Source organism: Onychostruthus taczanowskii, unplaced genomic scaffold (assembly GCF_017590055.1).
Source record: "Onychostruthus taczanowskii isolate IOZ18803 unplaced genomic scaffold, ASM1759005v1 scaffold38, whole genome shotgun sequence".
Lineage (NCBI taxonomy): Eukaryota > Metazoa > Chordata > Aves > Passeriformes > Passeridae > Onychostruthus > Onychostruthus taczanowskii.
In genome coordinates this window covers 2,958,944-2,980,102 of record NW_024501237.1, presented here as the reverse complement: position 1 = coordinate 2,980,102, position 21,159 = coordinate 2,958,944, and the positions used below count along the sequence as shown (strand labels likewise).

Sequence of the window (21,159 nt, the reverse complement as noted above, 5' to 3'; positions counted from 1 at the left end):
CTTATTTTAAAAGCAAGATGGCATTTTGTAATTCTAGTAACAAACCATTAAGATGGGCAGTTAAATACATTATATGGGGAATTAAAGTAAGGCATAAAGAGCAGCAGCAATTTCTCTGGTCTGTTGCTGTACAGAACCAGACAGATGTGTTTGTGTTGTCTGGTTTAGCAGAAGGATCCCAGCAGCAAGGAAGGAGATGGAACCTGACTCCCTGAGCCAGCTGGGCCAGTCTGGGCTGAAGCTCATGAAATGCTGCCCAGTTTCTTGACCTGGGTCAAGCAACTACCTGCCAGCATGAAAGCTGATCTGAATCCTCAATGTTTGCAAATGATCTTTCTGTTCATGATGCAAACAAATGTTTCTGCCGTCCCAGCTTTGAACTCAATGTATACTTAATAGTCAAGATAAAAACAAAGCCATAATCACTGACATGGAAACTATTACAAATACTGTTTAATATCCCAAACTAATACCTTTTGCTAGCTGAGCTCCAGGGGCCAGCACTACCATGCTGTTCGTTTGGGGGCATTTCTTTGGAGGCCACCTGCAGCCACAAGAGCCAAAATTGCAGCACCTGGGCCTTCAATTCTGGCATTCAGATCCAGAGCTAATGCAGGTGATCTGCAGCACGACCCCTCTCCCTCTGTTCTACACCATTATCTGTACTTGCCTGCCCAAGGCACTTTTGGGCAGTCAACAGCTTCTACTGGTCTCATTTCTCCTCTCCCTCTCTTCCACTCATTCCCCCATAGGAACTCACTCCTGTTTTTACCAGAAATGCTTCCATATCTCTCCACTAAAGGGAGACTGTGTCTTAGCCCACAGAGAGTATTTAACATATTGCAAAATGTTTATTTTCAACTAATTTACACTTTCTTATTCTTGCAGTCATCCGTCTCTTACATTTTTTTTAAGTTCTTCAGCTGGGAATGGAAAGCTAGATTCCAAGACTGTAAAATAAGCTTCCACCAGGAAAGGCGTACTGTGAATTGCTCTTTTAACAAACAGGGAAAGGATTTAAAAGCCAAAGAGAAACACAACAGTGAAGATAGCCCTGACAGAAACTAGCCTGATAATTCCTGCCTGTATTTCAACATCCCTCAGCCACAGCACATAATATAAGCATTCTCTTCTGAGCAAACTCAGACAGTATTAATTAAAGGCACAAGCATTTTAACATAGCCACCAGGCTGCTTTCTCTACCTTTGTGACAAAGGCATCACTTTCTTGCCTCTGCTCTTCCAAAATAATCTCCATCTCTGAGTAAATTTACATTTCAAGGCAGAGTGCAGAAGGTCTCCAAGAACCTCATTAAAGTTCTCCTTTCACTGGGGCAAGACAGATGTTTTTATTTGCCAAAAAACAGGAGTCCCAAGCCAGGGGCAAATGTCTGCCCCAGGAAGGAGAGAGGTGAGAGGCTGCACTGGCAGGCAGGTTTCACTGTCTGCAATTGGCTTTTGCAAAAGGTTAATCCCTAACGTGCTTCAAGGAGGCAAGCACCAACCTGCTGCACATGCAGCTGCATACAATGGAAAGATTTTTATGGCCAAGGACAAAAAGGTCAGGGACGCTCATCACGTTCACATTTCTCCTGGAAAGCCATGCTGAACAGCAAGCTCCTGAATACGAGCCTCTGTTCACAGCAAAACAAGCACAAACTAAGGAATATAAAGCTGCAGGTGCTAGGAAAGGGGCAGGAAAGTACAACGTGCTGCTGCTGGACCTCGTTTGTCCCAGGCATCCCATACATTCCCTGCATTGAGCTATCAAGCTATGAAAAAAATGAGCCATTAATAACTGGATTTGGTAGACATGTGGTTTATAGAACACTAAGGCATGAAAGGCCTGATAAACAGAAAGAAAAGCATTTTTGTGAACACTACTGCAAAACAGGACATTCGTTGCCTCCAATACCACAAGCACTTAAGTTGAGCCTCAAAATAGTTAGAACATTTTTTAGATCCCATCCTTTAGATTTCCTTGGGAAATTCCTCTAGCTCCTAGTAGAACTGGTGAGCTAATCTTGCAACTGAACTACACCACACTATACAGCAAAGAGCAGAACAAGAACAAGACAGGCTATTCAGGCTATCAGTGCCTGCATGACTTCTGCACACCCTGGGATCCTGCTTTCTCCAGAAGGACTGGCCTCAGCTGATCCAGATCCCATTTTAGAGTTCCCACTGTGTCACCTCAATGCAGATGCAGCAGGAGCTCTAAGGAGAGGGCAGGTGTGAGTTGTCACTGCCCTCTCTCAGCACACATTGTACAATCAAGCCCCTGAAAATGAGGCAACTCAAGCATGAGATACCAAAGGAGTTACCAAGGACAAGTTCCCCTGCAGACTGCTGTGCTGGAGCTGACCCATGAACAGAACTGCCTTCCTCAGCATCTGGGCTAGAAGTAAAGTCCTTTATGAGCACAGCTGGCTGAACAAACTGGAGGAATCAGTTCCTTCCAACTCAGTGATAGCAATGAGGATGGAAGAAAAGCTTACATGCAGTGTAATACCAAAGCCAGCAGAAGGAAGACAAAAAATTGGGATAAGAATTTAATTATCAAAGCAAGGAGTATCTTCCATCCAGATCTAACAAGTTACCACCAAACACTGAATGAGTACTACAGCTCTAATTCCATCCAGCAAGAGACTTGTAGATTTTGCTGAAATGATAGAAAATACCAGCCCTGCAAATTACTCTGCCACTTTTACCTCTTCCTAAACCTCTGCAGCTATGCTGTTGGGCAACTGTCCTGACCTTTGATATAGCCAGGTACAGAGCTGATACAGATGCAGCCACTCCTTCCACGCTGTTCTATGCTTCTTTAACACCTCCCATCTCACTAACCACTCCATTCAAATAAAAAGGTTGACAGCTGAACTATAACACTGGAAAGAGAAGGTGCCATAAATAAACCTACAGGTCATCTGAAAATTGTCTCTGAGAGACAACCACAGTAAATCCCAATTTCTTTATTGAGTTACATTACCAGCTTTTTCCTCAGAGCTGTGTATCAGAATACCCTGGAACACTATCATACTTCAGTATGTTATTTCCTGTCTATTTACAAGAACAACATTTTACCCTCTAATTCTTTTTCACTTCATCCATTTCTAAAGCTGAGCTGCTTCTGCTGCATTAAAATCTGCCTCACAGCAGGCTTATGTTAAAAAAGCAGTGATGTTTGTGAAGTCTCTGACAGAATAAGCTGGTATTTTTTTTTGAAGTATGAGAGTTACATTAATTTTCCTGTTTGCTGACAACTTTTCAAACTACCACAATTCCATGCCCCTTGATCTGTAACAGCTAGAGCATGGCTGCAGAACAAATTTAACACATTCTTGACTTGTTCTAATTCCGATCTTATTTTGGGGAAGTCAAGAGGCTTTTTCCTTAACTTTGTGATTCATTTTTGATGGGAAAAAAACCCCAAAACACACCCATGAATTATCCTGACTTGTTGTAGGACTTACTGAAAAAATTATCTCCAAGAAATAAAAATAGTATCTGTTTCTGATATCTAAAAAATTGAGACTCCAGAACCAGGCTTCTCTTCTGTCAGGAGCACTGGGAATTAATTCACAGCACATTATGACATATGCACAGGCTCTTCCAGAGCAGACACAGTGGAAATTTCTCATCAGAAATCACTGCCCTGCCCCTCAGCTAGAAGTGCATTATAGACACAGGTCCCACACGCTCACTCTTGAGGAACTGACTAAAGCTGAAATTTCCACAATACAGGTAAGTTTCAGCAGATCCAAGCTTTTGGAAAGAGATTTCAGCATACACTGCAGGGATGTAAACATCTTTGTAAACAGACTACGGATCACAGTGCTGACAAACCCATTCAAAATGAATACAACAAACAAAACAAAATACGACAATCTTCATCTTGTGACATTTATGCTGGGAAAACTTGTAGTATAAATTTTTGAAAAAGGGACTTTTCCACCTCACCACGAACACAATGTCCTTTTAAACACTGCTGCTGCTTTTACTTGCCCAGTACCAGACCCAAGAGCACACAGAGTACCTCTGCTCCTTACTGCTGCTGCTCGTTTCCAGTCCCAACCTCTTTTCCAGTTTTCCAGGATAGTGTAGCTGCACTGGTTTGTCCCAGCTCAGCCCCACCTTCAGCTACCAACAGACCATATCCGTGCAGCTCTCCAGCACTGGTCCAATGTATGTTTTATTCCCATCAGGGCAGTTCAGACTGCTGCCTAAACAGCCCTGGACAAAGATTACGCTGCCACAGCGGTTTGTGCGCGGAAGAGCCATTTCTTGTTAATGCCTCTGATGTCTGCAGCAGCGTGAAGCTGCCTCGCACAGCCCCGTGCCCTAGACATGGGCAGGGGGAGTGCGATGGGGCTGCCTCCCAGGCAGCTGGCTGCTGAGGCTTTTTTAAATCCCACTTTACAAACCGCAGCTTTGATTTGTCAGACGTAAAAGTGGCCTGCAAGGGGTGACGGCAAACTACTTAATTCCGCTGTGTCATACAGGTTTAGATATACTCACTTCTTTTATGGTATATGAGTACACAACCACCATCTTCTCTGGATATTAAGTGTCAAGCAATGACTCCAAGGAGATTCTTTCAACTTTAGTCATGCAATTCAGATCACAGTGTGGTTTCAGCTGCACAAGGAGACTATTTTGAGTGCTCTGAATGCACTTAAAATTAGTCAAAATAGTGATCCAATACTTCAATGAGTTGGTAGCTGCAGAAGTAGAAGAAATAGGTAGAAAACTCACAGGGGCATGTAACAGAAGGGACAGGCAGCATGGCAATGGTTGTGTTATCGTAACACTGAGGTCAATCCTACAGATTACAGAAAAAGAACATGCCTGTCATCTGGTTTTGCAATGCTTGGATCTCAGTGCTGAAAATGCTCAGGTACCTACCACCAATAGGGTGTTATTCAGTAAATTACATTTTCCAGACTAAAGCTACATTTTTATCCTCAAGCCTGTAAGTTCTCCCCAAGCTGGAAGCTAACAAAGCACTATAGAAAATTTTAAGCAGTGACATCTCAGCATTTCCTCTTCCAGATCCAGTAATTAATCAGCTATGCAGTTCTGCATCTTGCATGCTTACGGCCAAGAAGCCCTTCCTGATCCAGACTGTCTTTGGCTGTTAAATGATGGCTTTAGCCATATTAGCCACAGAAAACTCTTCCAGATCCAGTAATTAATCAGCTATGCAGTTCTGCATCTCGCATGCTTACAGCCAAGAAGCCCTTCCTGATCTTTGGCTGTTAAATGGTGGCTTTAGCCATATTAGTCACAGAAAGGGAAAAAAGGAATTATTCTTATCCTTATATAGGTACTCCACCACTGGGAATACTACCATGAACTCTGAAGACAGGCCATCAAAAATAAAGGTCAGGTCCACTCTGTCCTGACCCTGGTTCCTGGCTGTTTAAGTGAACACGCTTTCACTAATTCATAATAAGATGCAAGAGAAACATTGGCTCCATCTGCAACACAGCAGACACAATACAGGCAGACTACAGGAAAAAGGGATAAGCAGCAGGAGGGTTTGTGGGACTTTCCCACCCCAAAAAACCCCAATCTTTTCCAAGCTGGAACAGTTCTCACACTTAAGTCCCCTGCCTGTATTACCAACTTCTTGCTGTCACAATAAAGGAAGTTTCAAACTTTCTGGTAGTTTAAAAATATACCTGGAATTGGCTGACAAGCACGAAGGTATTTAGCTTGGTAACAGCGATTTCCTATAGGCCTGACAGCCAGCAGAGGCAGGGCCAGGTGTGAGGCCAAAGCTCCCAGCGCCTGGTTGCAGCAGGGCTCGTTTGGGGCTGCTGCATCATCAGGTAGCTACGGAGGCACAGTGTTGCAGCAGGCACCAAGTCATTTCTGCTGTGTAAGTTCCATTCCAACAACCAGATCACTCTCACATTCCAAATTTAACAGCAATAACCACAGGAGATAAGGCAGAGTGTCCTTAATGCAAAATCACCACGGCAATTTCTTATACAGAACGACATGTACCAAACCCATGTCCTGTGAAACAATGGGATGAAAGCTTCACCTTGCAGCATCTTCCCATGCCATAGGTGACACACTCCCCACTCCAGCCTCCTTCAGTTCAGCTGGCTGGCTGGGATGGTTTGTTTGCTAATACAGTGCTTCCCAGTATATACACAGCAGATCGTGGGCCTGGCCCTCTTCATTTTGTCCTTACTTTCCTGTGGGTTTAAGTGAGTGTCACCAACACCTGCTCTTGTTTTAGATTGTTTTAAGTCACCCCCTGACCTATTGCAATTCTTCACCATCAGCCAGAATTATCAGTTGGTAATTCTGTTAAAGTCTCTAGGCAAGAATTCCAAACAATTCTTAGCGATAACTGCTGTTTCAACAACTATCCTGCACCAGCACAGTTCAAGGCCACAGGAATCTCTAAGTGACTCCAGCCTTCCCTGCTTTAAGGAGGCTTTCTTGGGGCAAAGCAGCTCTGCTCTCACAACAGTGTCATGCTTTCTTATGTTGAGCTGAAATAAAAATGAGTTGTGTTCAAGCTTCTTTCTAGTGTCCCTGCACAAAAAAAAAGCTAATTTATTTTCTAGGAAAAAAATATGTGAGCTGCAAATGTCAAAGCAATAGTAATGTAGAGTTAATTCCTCATCGATTCTCATTTCACCTAATTCAGCTCATCCAATTTGTTACTGCATGACTGCATTTACTATTATATCTATTTAACATGTGCTGGGTAAAAGAAAGTGCCAAGGGCTTCAAGGAAAGTAAGGTTTTGCCTTCCTTGTCCCAGCTGCTCCTGGCTTCTTTGCAACTTTCACGAGGAGCCTGCTTTGTACAAAGCCAGCAGTGCTTCAGCTCCCAGCGAAGTGTTTCAGAGCACCAGCAGCAAGGACTGTCTTCCCCTGGCACTTCTGCACTCCCACTCTGACATGGGCTCCAGCACCTTATTCCCTTTCCTCTCAACAACAGAGCAGCTTGTGCTGTCCCCTCTTGCCTCTGCATTCAGGATGTTCAAATGCAGAATAAAGCCTCCAAGTCCTTCCAACCTTGTCATTAGAGCCATTCTACTTTCAGGAAAAATAAACCACATGTACTCAAGGGTAAAAAAGAACTTCCATGTGGTGTGGAGCACGGTTGAAGGGATAGACACAGCTTTTTCACACAGCTGTGAAAGGACAATGATGCCCTGTTAAGCTTTCTTCCTTGGTGGTCCTTAAAGCTAGCCATCACATTTATATTGTTACCAGTACACATGGCAATTTCTGTTCAAGGGTCTTTGTGCTGCCATTTTTCTAATAAAGCAGTCAACAACAACACAGTGGAAATCTGTTTCCCCTTTAACTCAGGACAGAGTGAACACCACCTCTTGATCAAAATGGGACTGAAAGTCATCTTAACACTGTATACTCCCTCTTCCCAAAACCTCCAGTGACTGGGCCTGGCACCAGCAGCCTTGAAGAAGGGTCTGTCCCCGACAGCCCGTTCAGTCTGCTCTCTGTTTTCACCTGCACAAAAGGCGACAGCCTGACAAGTGCTTTAAAACTTTAAGCTATCTGAAGGCAGCCAGACAGCAACTTCGTGTACAGACCCCCCCAGGGGACTCGTCTTTGACTTCCTAAAAATAGCTCTTTAGTGGGGATTGAGGCTTTCAGGGGTTGCTTGTTGCTTTTTTAACCAGTTCTGAAAAGGCTCCCTCATCCATGGGCTTTTGTTGCTTTCAGCAACTTACAGGTCAAAAAACAGAAGATGTACTGACAAAAGAAACCTGACCTACATCTTGCCTCACTCTGCTGAGTTACATCGTTCCTATGCATGCTTATGTAAGAAAGAGAAATGGCCCAAAGAGAGTTCAGGAATCACAGCCTCTGCTGCTGCCTCTTCAGTAGCTTTTCACCCACCATTGGTGAATTCCTTTAAAATTTCTCTACCATGTTTTCCTCTTTCTGCAAAAAGCAATTAATGGTATTTACTGACCTCACAGGGGAGACACAGTATTTCAGTTAATTATATCTTGTAAAGTCTCTAAGAACACCCAGTGAAAGGCTTTATAGGAATGTGAAGTGCATCGTAAACTCAGAAAATGTACCAGCAGAGACACAAAGGTCATTCCTGAAGTATATCAAATAAGTATCCCGCCGTTTAAAGAAAAAAAGTTGTAATTTAAATAACTACAACATGTTGTCCCACCATACCTTAACTGAAATTTTACAGGACACTCATCAAAAACATAGTAATTTCACATGCTACTTGGTGAACTGGAAGGAATCTAAATAGATAAATAAGGCAATTTGCAATCAATGATTACTGTTAGAAATCACTAACTGTAAAAGTTGGTTTATTATTTGCTTTAAAAAGACCGAGTGAGGGCCCACACAAGCAGAAGCAGAAATGGCTCTCACTACTACCTATTGCTATCTTCAAGTAAAAGCCTCCTTTCAGTTTTGGTGTTAAAAGCAGAAATCAGCTCCTTTCAGTACAGAGGCTGAAAGCTGCCAGTGCCTGGGTTCATACAGGGTTGAAGGACAGGATCCCTGAGCTGCAGGGGAACAGACAGGGGCAGGGGGTGTGTGCAAGGGCAGGGGACAGGCTGCTGCTTCTACCATGGCAATCTGCTGGGTTAGCTGTAGATTTTGCCCCCAAGGGATTTCACACTAAACTAGGATCCCATGTCCCGACTTAACAACGCGTCAGCTGCCAGCCGGACCAGCCAGCATCACAAGTCAAGTCACGGATCAGGGCACATACCTCGGAGGCCTTGATGTAATAATTACACAGCAGTGACTGCACCATTTCACAAGTACCCACTGCTGCCTCGGAATCCTTCCGCTAAGCAGAAGGATTCAAATGCAGTTGGGACCACAACTTGACCACCTTTAGAGAGGGAGGTGAGGATGACTCTCCCAGGAGAGCCTGGGCACTGCACAGCTGTACTCCCGCTGGAAAGCTGGCCCACAAAATGTTTTTAACAATTCACTTAAATGCCCTTAAGGTTACCAAAAATGTATACAATTTGTCATGTTCTCTGCCCCAAACCCCCACAGCATTTGTTTCTTTCTCGTAAGAGTCCTCTCTATTCCACGTGTGAACAACAATTTGTCATGTTCTCTGCCCCAAACCCCCACAGCATTTGTTTCTTTCTCTCTATTCCACGTGTGAACGTCAGGGTGTTAGGTCAGGTTTTGTAAGGCTGGGAAGGAGTACAGGAGTAGGCTGATGCACTTGCACAGCCGCCTCTCCTGTTTTGCCTGATGTAGATCACATTGTTCAGGGCATTCAAAGCCCTTTATAAAGCAGATAGATCCCACCAGTAGCCTCACACTTTAGGACCAGACAAGGACTGCTTAAAGTAAGAACTTCTTTGGTAAAGGATCTCAGCATCTTCTATTTCTCCACTGCTTCCATCAGCTTCTTCTGCTCTTAGGGAGCATCCTACCCGTCACCTTCCCCAGCCACAAAGACACAGGCTCTGCCATGTACCAGAGCACCCCAGGGGAATCGCAAAATGAGATCTGCCTTTTCCAGTCTATTCCTCCCATCTTTTGGAGGCAGAAAAAAAGACAAAGTCCACGTTCATTTGTTCCCCTCAGAATGTCAGTACTGGAATGCACTGGTTGTGGCCCAAGATTCACTCCTGCCGGTACTGGTGATCACAGTGTGATCTGGGTAAGGTGTGCATCCTGACTTCTGAAGGAAGAGCATGTGAGATGCAGCTTCCATAGGCTGCAGAAAGGCAGATGATACTGTGATTCAGCACTGAGGTTGCTTCCTGGCACTATGTCCTCATCATTATCATCCCGTTTCTGAAAAAAACCCCAAAACTTCAAGTTTGCTTAAATCTGACCAAGTGACCTTCTATTGCTCTGGCATCTCCTTCTAATGACTGCAAAACTTCCAACCACAGAACTTCTGATTCACTCGTATGTATCCAAAAATCCTACTTACGGGCTTTTGCCAGTGGCAACCAAGATGAAAAAGCTGTTTGTGGGAATGAGAAAGACACGATGATGTGGAAGAGGGAAATATAACAACCAGGGCATAATCTAATTCCACAAGAATGAATTCTACTTTCAAACCTCCTCAAATTAAATTTAAATGAAGAAAGTATTTCCTTAGAACACATTTCTCATTTGAAGCAGCCACAACTCTCCTGATTCTGAGTGCCTAAATAAATATATTGCACACACCACTTTTAATAAGGATAGATTTTTCCATTTTATCTTTGACCATTTATAGCAAGCTCCAATTGTACCGCCATCTCGCCCATATTTTAGGTCACTCTGGGCCTATATTTTACACCTTTAACCAATTTTTATTTGTTTTCATGTTAGTAGCACGCAGCAACAGAGATGTCCAAAACCACTACCCCTCCTTTTATACTGAAATAAAGACCACAATGGCAGGCCATGGGGGGACATGAAAAAAGGATGCCAAAATACACTATCTCTTTCCTCTGGTAACACAGCACCATTAATTGGCTCCCTAACTGGCTGAAGTTTAAAATCCACAGACAAGCATGGTGAATTCTTACTGTTAGAGGAAACATTTTGTTCACTTAGTATTGGAAACCTAGTGCTTCCTCATTACAAATCCAACACATTTGCAATGGAGATATCCCAGGGGTAGAATAAAGGAAACCAAATGAAGCCTGAAGCAGACTGCAAACAAGGAAGCTGAAACAACTGCTGGATGTTGTTAGCTCTTCCACACATATTCAGGAAACACTCTTAGCATATAGACAGCTGAGTATTACGTGGATTTTCCTGCATGAGAATGGTTCAAAGCTGCATTAGGGGACATGTAGCCTGGACAGTAGGAAGCATTTCTTTACTGAGAGGATGGTTAAACACTAGGATAGGCTCCCCAGACACATGGTTGTTGCCCCAAGACAGTTGCATCTGGACAGTGCCCTTGATAACACACTTTAACTTTTGATCAAGTGAAGTGGTCAAGAAGCTGAACTGTATGAACATTTATAGGTCCCTTCCAAATGAAAAATTCTCTTCTATTTCTATTTTATTCTAGCCCATCCCATCTCTAAACATGTGATGCTTATTCTTCACAAACATTCTTTGCTACTTCTAGTTGCCCCATTTTTATTTATGGCTAAGTATAAAATGTCAGTTCAGGTATGCTCTGACACCTTTCTCATCCACAGAAACTGAACTTTTAGTTTTGTGTACAAGGCTCCCTCTTTTCCCTGCTGCAAGGGGAAGGTTTCAGAGCAGCTCTTGTGACAACCTAAACGACCCCAACATGTTCCTGGTCATTTTGAAAGTCTGACACTTCCTTTTATCTCTAAATAAAAACCCTGCATTAGTCACAAAATCTGTTGCCAAGAGAAGGTTCTAACTGCTTCTCTGCCAGCAGGAATGAATGCTGAGAACTTTCAACTTTTTATATGCATGATATTAGCACATTCATAATTGTATCTTGGAAAAAGAGGAAGCTGCAGTCTATGGATAATGTTCAGGTTAAGTACTTCAGTAATCTGCTACCATCTGACATTCACACACAAAAAAGTCAATGCCTTCATTTAATGCTTAAAATTAGTTTGGTTTTGTATCAGACTTGGCTTAAGAAGGATGAGCTGGATTAATTAAGAAATTATGTTTAATTTATAAGCCACTTCTTCTTGAATTAACTAACAAAGATCAGGGAGAGAAAAAAAAGTCAAAAATCCCAGAAATCTTTTTCAAAACAGATGATATAATTGTGACTTACTGCCCTGCATTCAGAGGACATGAGAATGAATCTGACACCTGCTCATCTTTAGCCATAGCACAGAAACTACTTATTTTCTGAATGGACATTTAAATGACAATATCAGTCTGGACTTTACAGTTTGCTTTTGAGCTGCATCACTTGGATTTATGGCCTGCAAGACATATCAGGTGCAGAGCTTATGTGCAATCCATGACTTCCCAACTGGTACAATAAAGCCAGAAAGATACTTGACCTCCTTCAAATGAGATTTCTGACCTGTCTCAGAACCTGCACAGACACTGAAGTTCAAGTGTAACCCCATTTAGGAAAGAGAAGTCCAGAGGCAGCAGCATGTCATCCTGCAGAGCACAGGAAGGGAGCTCTATCCATGAGCAGCTCCAGAATCAGGGTGTTACACCCTGCAGGACCACCTTCTGCGCTCAGGGCACAATGTGTGACCAGCAGCACAGCATCTCACCCACTCACCTAACTAAAAGGCTTAAGGGTGTGGGGGAAAAGAGGGGTTTTATATCCAAATATTGTGTAAACACATACTTCTTAACAGTTCTCAGAAGCACTGCAACTCCCTTCCCCTTACATCTCAAATACCCAATACCAAACACCAACTGAACTGCTGCTGCTTTGAGCTGTCCTCAAGCAGGGTAGCGGACAGCATCTGTGGCTAGCTGAGAAGGACTTCAGCATCCCTGAGGTAATGGAGTTTGTATTTTGAAGGCCAGGTATCCTTCCAATACAGAGGTACCAGAGTATCAAAATTAGACAATGCAGTTAGTCACACAGAGTGTCCCCTGTGCCAGGCTGATTCCAGCACGTGCCAGACACAAACTGCACTGCTCACCTTAAAGGTGTCAGGGCTGTACTGTGACACAAACACTACAACACGCCAGTGAGTGTGTCTAGAAGTGGGTTGTGTGGTATCTGCCCTTGAAACACTCAGCAGAACAAGACGAGTAGATGGGAAGACACAACCAGAAATCAAGAAATACCCAGTCGGCCTTTCCAGCAGTTTGGTAGAATTCATACATTTGATCACCAAAAGCAAACACAGAGCTTTCATCTACACTGACAGGTACAGCATGTCCCAGAGACGTGCCCTAACACTAAAACATTTGTCACTGAAGTTTTAATAAAATCTCATCCACCTCTATTTTGCCAGAAGAAAACCCAAATAATTCATCTTAATTACTCTGAAAGTATAACAAGTTCTAAACCATGCAGACTCAGTTTACTGAATTCAGGCCATGAAGTAATTGACTTTTCATTCTACTTGCCTTTGTTTTAGTAACTAGTGCTGAAACTGGCAACTAGTGATGAAGACTATTTCGGGAGGATAAAAATCTGGATTGGCCAGAACCAGGAAGAACAAAACAGGCTATTTGAATTATTTTTTTTTTAGACAAGACACCAAAGCATTAACTATTTCCTCTCATATGAGCATGACTGATTATTAGCTAATTATATGAAATAATTTAATGCACAAGTAAGCCAACACATGCTATAGCTACTCTGCTTGCACCATCTGCACTGTTACTATACAAACGCAGAGATCGAACAGGAGTACACTAAAACCCCCATTATGGAAGTGCCACTCCACTTGTATTTTCAAATGCACCTTAAGCACAGGTAGGGCAAAGAATGTGACCACAGCAGCAGAGAGTAGTTTTCTGATACACATTTCTAGTACACGGAGAAGACTGCTACAGCAGCTCAGCATGCTGAAAGCCTGGCAGGATCTATGAACACAAAGTTCATGGGAATTCAGCAGTTCCCCTTCCTTTTTTTTTCTACCAAGTAACTCAAGGGAGGCAGCACATCGAGCTATTTTAAGATCATTAAGGGTGAAACCCACGTAGTTATTTTAAAACACAACAATGCAGCTAAACTGCATCAACGCTCACTCCAAAGCCCGAGTCTGATCTGAGGCAAGGAATTCACAAGCACTGCACAGCCGAGTTGAAACAAAAGGGTGCAAACGCGAGACAGCAAAGCACTGCCCCGCTCCCCCCGGCACTTCACGCAGGCAGAACTTTCCCTGCCGAGCCCCGCTGCCGCTCCAGCACCGCGTCCCCAGCAGGCCGGGATCCTCGTTCTTAAGGCACGCTGGCAGAGGCTGTGACACAGCAGCAGCAGCTCTTGGAACCGGGCAGGAGGCGGGCGGGATGCAGCCGGGATCGGGCGGGCCATTCCGCCGGCAGTGCTGCCGTCGCTGCGGGGCAGGAGCGCCGCGGAGCCTCCGGCGCTCACCTGGCACCGGCGCCCGCCGGCGGCCGAGCCCGGGGAGCCGCGGCAGCCGCGGCCGGGCGCGCCCTGCCCGGCCCTGGCGCCCGTCCCGCCCGTGACTCCACCGCCCAGGAATGGCGACCACCGCGCCCAGGAGTAGCCCCCGAACCCCCCGGGACTGGCTGCCCGCGCCCGGGACCGACCTGCGGGGAGCGCCGCGGCCGAGGCGGGGTCCGGCGGGCCGGGGGTCAGCGGCGCTGGGGCCGGGGGCCGCTCGCACTCGGACGCGGCCCGGGCACCGCTGCAGCCCCTCCGGCCGCTCGGACCGACCCCCGGCCCGCCGCGTCCTCTGCCTGCTGCAGCTCCGACTTGTTCCCGGCTACTCACCCAGGCACTGCCACCGCGGGGCTTCCACCAGAGCACGACGCCTTCCGCTCGGGAAACTTATCTCTCTCCCGCCACTGCCATTTGCTAACTTGCCTAAAGATCCTACAAAATCCCAGAAAAGGCTAGGAAACCAGAGGAGACGACTTAAAAGCTGACGGTCAGGACAGGAATTTGTGGAATGAAATCTTTAAGGGCAGGAGCAGATAGAGCCAGCCAGCTAACGCTTTCATGCCCTGACTCTGGCCAGCAGCTTCATTTCGTGGGCAGAGCAAGGCTGAGGAGATGATTTAAAATACCTGCTCCTGGCGTGTTCCTCGGTGCATCAGCCGGAGTCCCGGCGCAGCCAGCACGCTGCCGTGCCTCTCCTTCTGCCTTTTCCAGCAGACCCCTCACGATCACGGTGTCACGGTTCCCCAGGCCTTACAATCAAGCAGTTTGTTGTAAGGGAACTAAAAATAGCACTGAATTTTTCACTGGAGCACTTGCTTGAGTGAAGATAGTGCCAGTCAGCCCATGCATTAGTGAGCCGTACAGACCTCTAATACAGCCCAAATCCTCTTGGAAATACGGCCATTGACTTTTTTTCAAAAGATGCTTTTTCTTTTTTTTTCTTTCCTTTTTTTTTTTTTTTTTTTGAAAGATAGCACAAAATAAATCTTCTTTCTAACCACTAAAAGACGAACTGAGTGGGGTTGTTTTAAGAATATCCTCGGGAAAGAGTGAGTCACTTAAGCTGCTTTTATGATAAAAGATCCCTGGAGGAAGTATATCTCCTTAGTCTCTGAGCCATTCAGAGATCCACATGTCCTCCTGCAAATCAAAGTTTCACAGTCAGGTTTGTGTTATTTGTTTGTAATAGTATGAGCACCTGCTTCCACTGTGGAGTTAGGACTAGCATGGGAAACAGAGCAGGATTTTACCCTGGCCAACACCTCAGGAAGATCACTATCAGAAGCATATGTCCTGAAAGGCACTGAGTAAGGTCTGCAAAAAAAGTCTACAAAATGGCCCATAAGGAAAGTTTATGGCACAGGCTGACCAGCCCAGAAAAAAAAATTCCCCAGAGGAATTATTTTTTACAAAGCTTTTCATTGCTGTGTCCTGAAAAAAATCACTGAAGACCAAAGTTGCAGAAGATGTCATTCAAGACAAAGATGCCAGAGCTGCTGCCAATATCTGAGCCGGGATGGCAGATGCAGATTTGAATGTAAAACTTCCAGTCTGTGGATACCAGCCTCACACTGTGTCGCACAAAGAAATGGGAAGGGGCAGGTGACGGCTGGCAGCAGCCACTTGTGGCATTCTAAAAGGCTGGTAAAGCCACAGTGATTCTCCTGGTAGCTGCTCCAGCCGTGAAGTAACTAACAACAAGCCAGGATGCCTGAACCACAGCAAGTTAAGTCTTATTAAAATACATATATTTCAAAGGAAGATTTTAGGATAGGAGTAAACACTAAAAAGTTGGAGACTTACTGGGAATATCAGAGGAGAGACGCTGGGTTTTGTTTCATTTTCGTATGAAGAAGTTGACTGTAAAATTGTCTCCCACACTTGTTTCCCTTCATAAGCCTTCGAGCATTCCTTGGAGTTTATTTGTTCTGCAGCAGAATTGCAATATTTTTGCCCCTGTGAAAGGGCTGGCAAATTCTTTCTGCTCTTTTCTAGTGCTGACCCAACATGCTGGAAGGCATCATATAACATCATGTAGCAGCAGAGGTAGCCACAAACATAACAGTGTTATGTCTTCATTCCTGCTCCACTCGCCAGCTATTATTTATAGAGAGAAAGAGCATTAACCCAGCACAACGTTCTCACTAATTTAGTCTCACTTCACCATCTGTTACTTCCCATGAGTTGATCCTAATGAGAAAGTACTTCAAAACACATTTGAGGACCAGCTGCACCCAGTGAAGTCACCATAGGAGAGAAATATTCCCTTCCTAATACATCATATTCCAGTGTTACAAAGCAGCTCCTTCCCTACCAAAATCCATGGGAACACTGCTGTTAATAAGAACACAGCCCTAGGTCACACATTCTTGCAGTCATGTTGAGCAAGTATCACACTCAACATTGTTTTTCTGAATAAGTCACAATTCTACTCAGTTGGAAGGGCAATGAGAGAGTTACAGACATCACCCGTCCCCCAGGTCTGAGCAGCCGGCTTTCTGGAGCTGCTTCTCCTCCAGTGAGTTCATGGAATGATCACAGAAATTGGAATCTCCCCAGGAATAACATGTGACCATTACCCCTCACCTTTTCCATGCAACTCCTTGTAAAAAGAAGTCTCCATCTTTATAGGCACCCTTTAAATACTGGAACATGGTGATATAAGGCCTCCCTTAAGCCTTCTTTCCACAGCGCTGAACAAACCCATCTCTCTCAGCCTTTCCTCATATGGCAGCCTTCCCAGTCCTTTGATCATCTTTGTGGCACTTCTCTGGACCCCTTCCAGCTTGTCTACATATTTTTGTATTGTGGGGACCAAAACTGAACACAGTATTCCAGGTGTGGCCTGACAAGCAATGAGAAGAACTGGATAATGATCCTTTTATCTCTGCTGGTAGTGCACTTGTTGGTGCATCCCACCACCCCATTGGATCTCTCCCACAGCAGCACTGTTTGCTCATACTGAGCTTGTTGTCCACCAGGACCCCTTATGCCTTTTCCACAAAGCTGCTTCCCACCAGGCAGATCACTCACAGACTGTGCTGCACCCCTGGATTATGTTTTTTCCAAGGTGCAAGACCTTACACTTGGCCTTGTTGAGCTTCATAGGGTTCAGACAACCCACTCTTTCCAGCCTATCCAGCTCTTCCTGCAGGGTGGGTCTCCCTTTTGAAGTGTCCCCTTCCCTACTTGGTTTGGAACCACTGGCAAACCTCACCAGGGTGCCATCGCCTCACCACACCTCGCCACTTGGTCCCATCACACCGATCACTTGTGAGGATATTAAACAGCTTTGGGCCCAGTATCAATCCCTGCTGGACCCCACGTGTGACAGGTCACCAGCCTGAAGAGGAGCTGTTTACCAGCACCTCCTGGGCGCTTCCTGCCAGCCAGTTCCCCACCCACTGCAAGGACCACTTGTCTAGACCATAATGTGTCTGTTTGTCCAGGAGGAGGCTGTGGGAAACCATATGGAAATCCCTGCAGAAATCCAGGTAAACAATGTCCACTGCCTGCCCCACTGGGACCCAGCAGTTCCTCTGCCACAGAAGGTGATCAGCTCTGTCAAGCACAACTTCCCCTTGGTGAATCCATCCTGGCTTTTCCCAATCCCCTGATTCATGTATCTTGTGATAGCTCCTAGGAGGATTCCTTTGGTGACTGTCCCAGGAACTGAAGTATCATTGATGGGCCTGTAATCTCTTGGATCCTCTGTTAAGCCCTCCTTGTATATCCAGGTGAGTTTAGCTTTCTTGTAGCCTTCTCTGATGTCCCCTGATCTCAAAGATTAGGGAGAGCAGACTCACAACAAAACCATCCAGCTCTCTCAACACCCTCAAATGGATATTATCAAGGCCCGCTCATCTGTGGGGTCAAGCTCCTGAAACAGTTCACACACCAACTCTTCCTTCCCGGACAGCAGTGGGTTTGTATTTGCACCAATCCGGGTTGTTGTTCCCAAAGCCTAGGACCCAGCAGTGCTGGTGAGATGGAGGTGAAGAGAGTGTTGAGAACTTTTCAGTGTTGTTGGTGACTAATTCACATCTCCTGTTTAAAAGCAAGCCAGTGATGCAAGTATTCAACAGTCAGCCACACTCCAAAGAGTCAGATGTTGGCTGACACCATGCATGGAAAGACGAGTGGAAATACTGGACCACACCTGCCAAGATTTAGAGTTCACTACTGAACTTGCAACGAGATTGCTACTGCCAAGGCAGACAGCTGAACCACATCACAGCAAGTATGCACCATTTTCCATTTGAATTGCTGAGGTTAAACCTCTCTGTCCTCCTGAGAAAATTCCTTCTGAACACCCACCTAAATCAGAGTACGGTGGTCCCATATAGTGGTGGGAGACACTACAAGATCAGTTTGGTTGGAAGCCAACCTGTAAGACTACTGCATATTTTGGTCAAAAGCACACAAGGAAGAACAATGCCCTGGAAAACAGCAGTTGTTTTTTAACTGCTGGAGACAAAATTCCAAGGCTTTGTGCAGTAGGATTCCTTATTACAAATCAGGTTTAGCCTTAATCCTCTCTGTTACTGTACCTAAGTGAATCAGCTGGGCTTGGAGTGCACTGAAGAAACCCAGGAAAAAGTTGTGCCACAGAGTCCCTGGATCCACTTGCTCTCCCCAGGGCTCAGAGGAGCAGAGTCTGAATGCAAGTTACCACTGCCTAGGTAAGTCACTGCTCCCAGTCAAAATTATGCTAGCAATAACCTCCTACCTTTCCTACAGTTAATAAAAAAGGAAAAAAATCTCCTTCTGTTGCCTTTGTTGCCTCACAATTCTGTTCTCCGGGGCACCAGGGAATATTGAGAGCAGTATTTTGTAAACAGCACGTGTTGCAGTGGCTGGCGCAGCACTGGCCGCAGCACTGTGGGGCTGCGTTCCTCACATTGTTGGACACTGGTGGACACCAGGGCTGCCTGGGCAGGGAGCAGCTGTGTGTGTAGGTGGGCAGGGAACAAGGGGAGGGACAGCAACATGGGAAATGCAGCAACTTTGCAGCCTGCAAATGTCATGGTCCTGAGTGCAGCTCCCTGAATCCAGACTGTTCAACAAGTTTTCCTTTTGTGCCAGCTGGCTGAGGTAAGGGAAGCTGTTTTGCCAGACATTTTACTTTCTTCCCCAGCACCATGACCAGCAATAAATTAAATTTCTTAACTGACAAAACCAACTGCTTAGTGATTTCTGCTCTGCCTCTAAGGTTTGGGATCTGCCATTTGAAGTATCCGCTTCACATCCCACTGAAAAGATTCTTCCTTATTCCTGGAGAGACAGCAACTTTGCACACTGGAATAATTTTTAATACTTCATGTGACTTCAGAACAAAATCCTTTTCTTCACAGTGCGTGCTTAAATGGGATTTGAGCCTCTACTTCTCTTCTAGTACTTTATGGCAGGAACATTTTCAGAGGTGCCAGCTGGGCTACACCCACGCAAAATGGGAGTAACACCCAGAAATGTGAATTAAGGATCACATGCTAACAGAAATTTAGCTGTTGAGCATATCCCTTGTGTTTTATGACATCTGTTTAACAATATGACCACAGATGTATTAAAGAAGGAGGTATGGAGGAAGACAGCTATGCAGTGTAGGTACTTGCAGAACACTACAAAGGGAATCTTAGAAGTACCCATAAATCCCCAACTGCTTAGGGAATTCAGTGTGACAAGAACACTTGGGGTTCTTTGTTAAAAGTGCCTAGAATATGTGAGGATGTCCAGATTTCGATCTGCCCTCCACTTTATCAGCAAGTCTCTTGCTGTCAATAAAATAATCTCTGCTGAAAGCAAAGCTGTCAGCTTGTCCCTCAACATTACAAAAGGCAGAGTTACAGCAACAGGCATTACTAGACAGCCCTAGGAGAAGCTGAACTGCCCTTTCAGTTGCTCTGCTGGATAAAATTGCTGTACACATTTCATAGAGAGGTGAAAAGTCACACACACAACCATAACAGCAAAGAGGATGTTACAATCACAGAAATTATTTCCTCTGTGATACAGATGCAGCATATGGTTTTGCATATTCCAGCACAAGAATAAATCTTCCAGAGTGCTTTCCTCCATTTCCTTCCAACTTCACTGCAGTCCAAATACAGTTCAGCTGATATGTAAGAAATTAGTCTTTCTCCATATGTTTGTGTATTTGGGTTTTGAATTGGTTATATTCGCGCAGCCCTCTGGGATGCCCAAATAACTCTGAATATCATGCTGAGATCTTCTCATGGCAGCTTCTGTCAGCTGTACCATGCAAAGGGCTCTCAGCTGCACACTATTTAACTTGCCCAATTACATTTTTGGCCGCTGTTCTGCCCTGCAGCTTAGAGAAACCCTCTCCAAGAGCTAGGTCACAAGAAAAAATTGCCGGAACACGCTATTTTTCAAAGAACCTATTCCTAGGGGGAATGGGAGATAGGACAAACATTATGGCAGGTCTGGAAGAAAACGTCAGAAAAAAAAAATCACCGTGAAATTGTAATCCAGAAGGACAACATCTTTTCTATCTTCTCCTTATATCTGGTTGTTATATTTGGAATGAACAGGTTCATAAACACAGATGCATCCACAAATTGCCCTTCAGATATTAACTCCCTTTCAGTTTTGATGCTGGAAAAGTATGGTGTTTGTGTGATGCATCTGTCTACTTGACATAAGCAAACACCAGCTGTTATTTCCTTGGTTTATGAAAAGAAGGAGTAAATAAAAATTTATTAATTAAACATGGAATTCAGAAAGCTCAGATGTGGATTCAAGACTTATTACACAATCATGTCAACTTTCAGTCAAGGAGAGCACATGGGACCTCTGCATCACAGTGAAATTCTAGTGACAGCAACATCTTGGTTTCATATCCAGAGAGGAAGTCAAAAAATAAGCAGAGGTTCTGAAGGTGAACATGGTTTTGAGGTTTCACCATGGAAAACAACCCTCCATGTGAGCCAGAAAAGCACATTATTTGCTCTTATATGGCAAACAAAATTTCTAAAACTCTTAGCCTTCGAGAAACAGACAGCACATCCTCTGGGTTTGTTTCCCAGCAATTTTTCCAACAGCTCAGTGACACATGCACCAGGGAGATATAGTTCATCTGCAGCATCAGTTATGGATCCAGCTCTTCAAAGCTGTTCTCTCCTGGGTCATCAGTTCGAACACA

The 21,159-nt window shown here is 44.8% G+C and overlaps 1 protein-coding gene across 6 annotated transcripts in view; it reads right to left on the bottom strand.

The window, feature by feature from the left end:
* Nucleotides 1–21,159, bottom strand: part of ARHGAP24 (Rho GTPase activating protein 24) — a 184,417-nt gene that overhangs the window by 56,021 nt on the left and 107,237 nt on the right. Inside the window, exon 1 of one of the 6 annotated variants that reach the window (XM_041412127.1) lies at nucleotides 15,801–15,904. The exons of 1 other annotated variant lie outside the window; for it this stretch is intronic. The gene's annotated coding sequence lies outside the window, so the exon portion shown is untranslated. 4 more of the 6 variants (XM_041412124.1, XM_041412125.1, XM_041412129.1 and 1 more) reach the window with 4 other exon arrangements.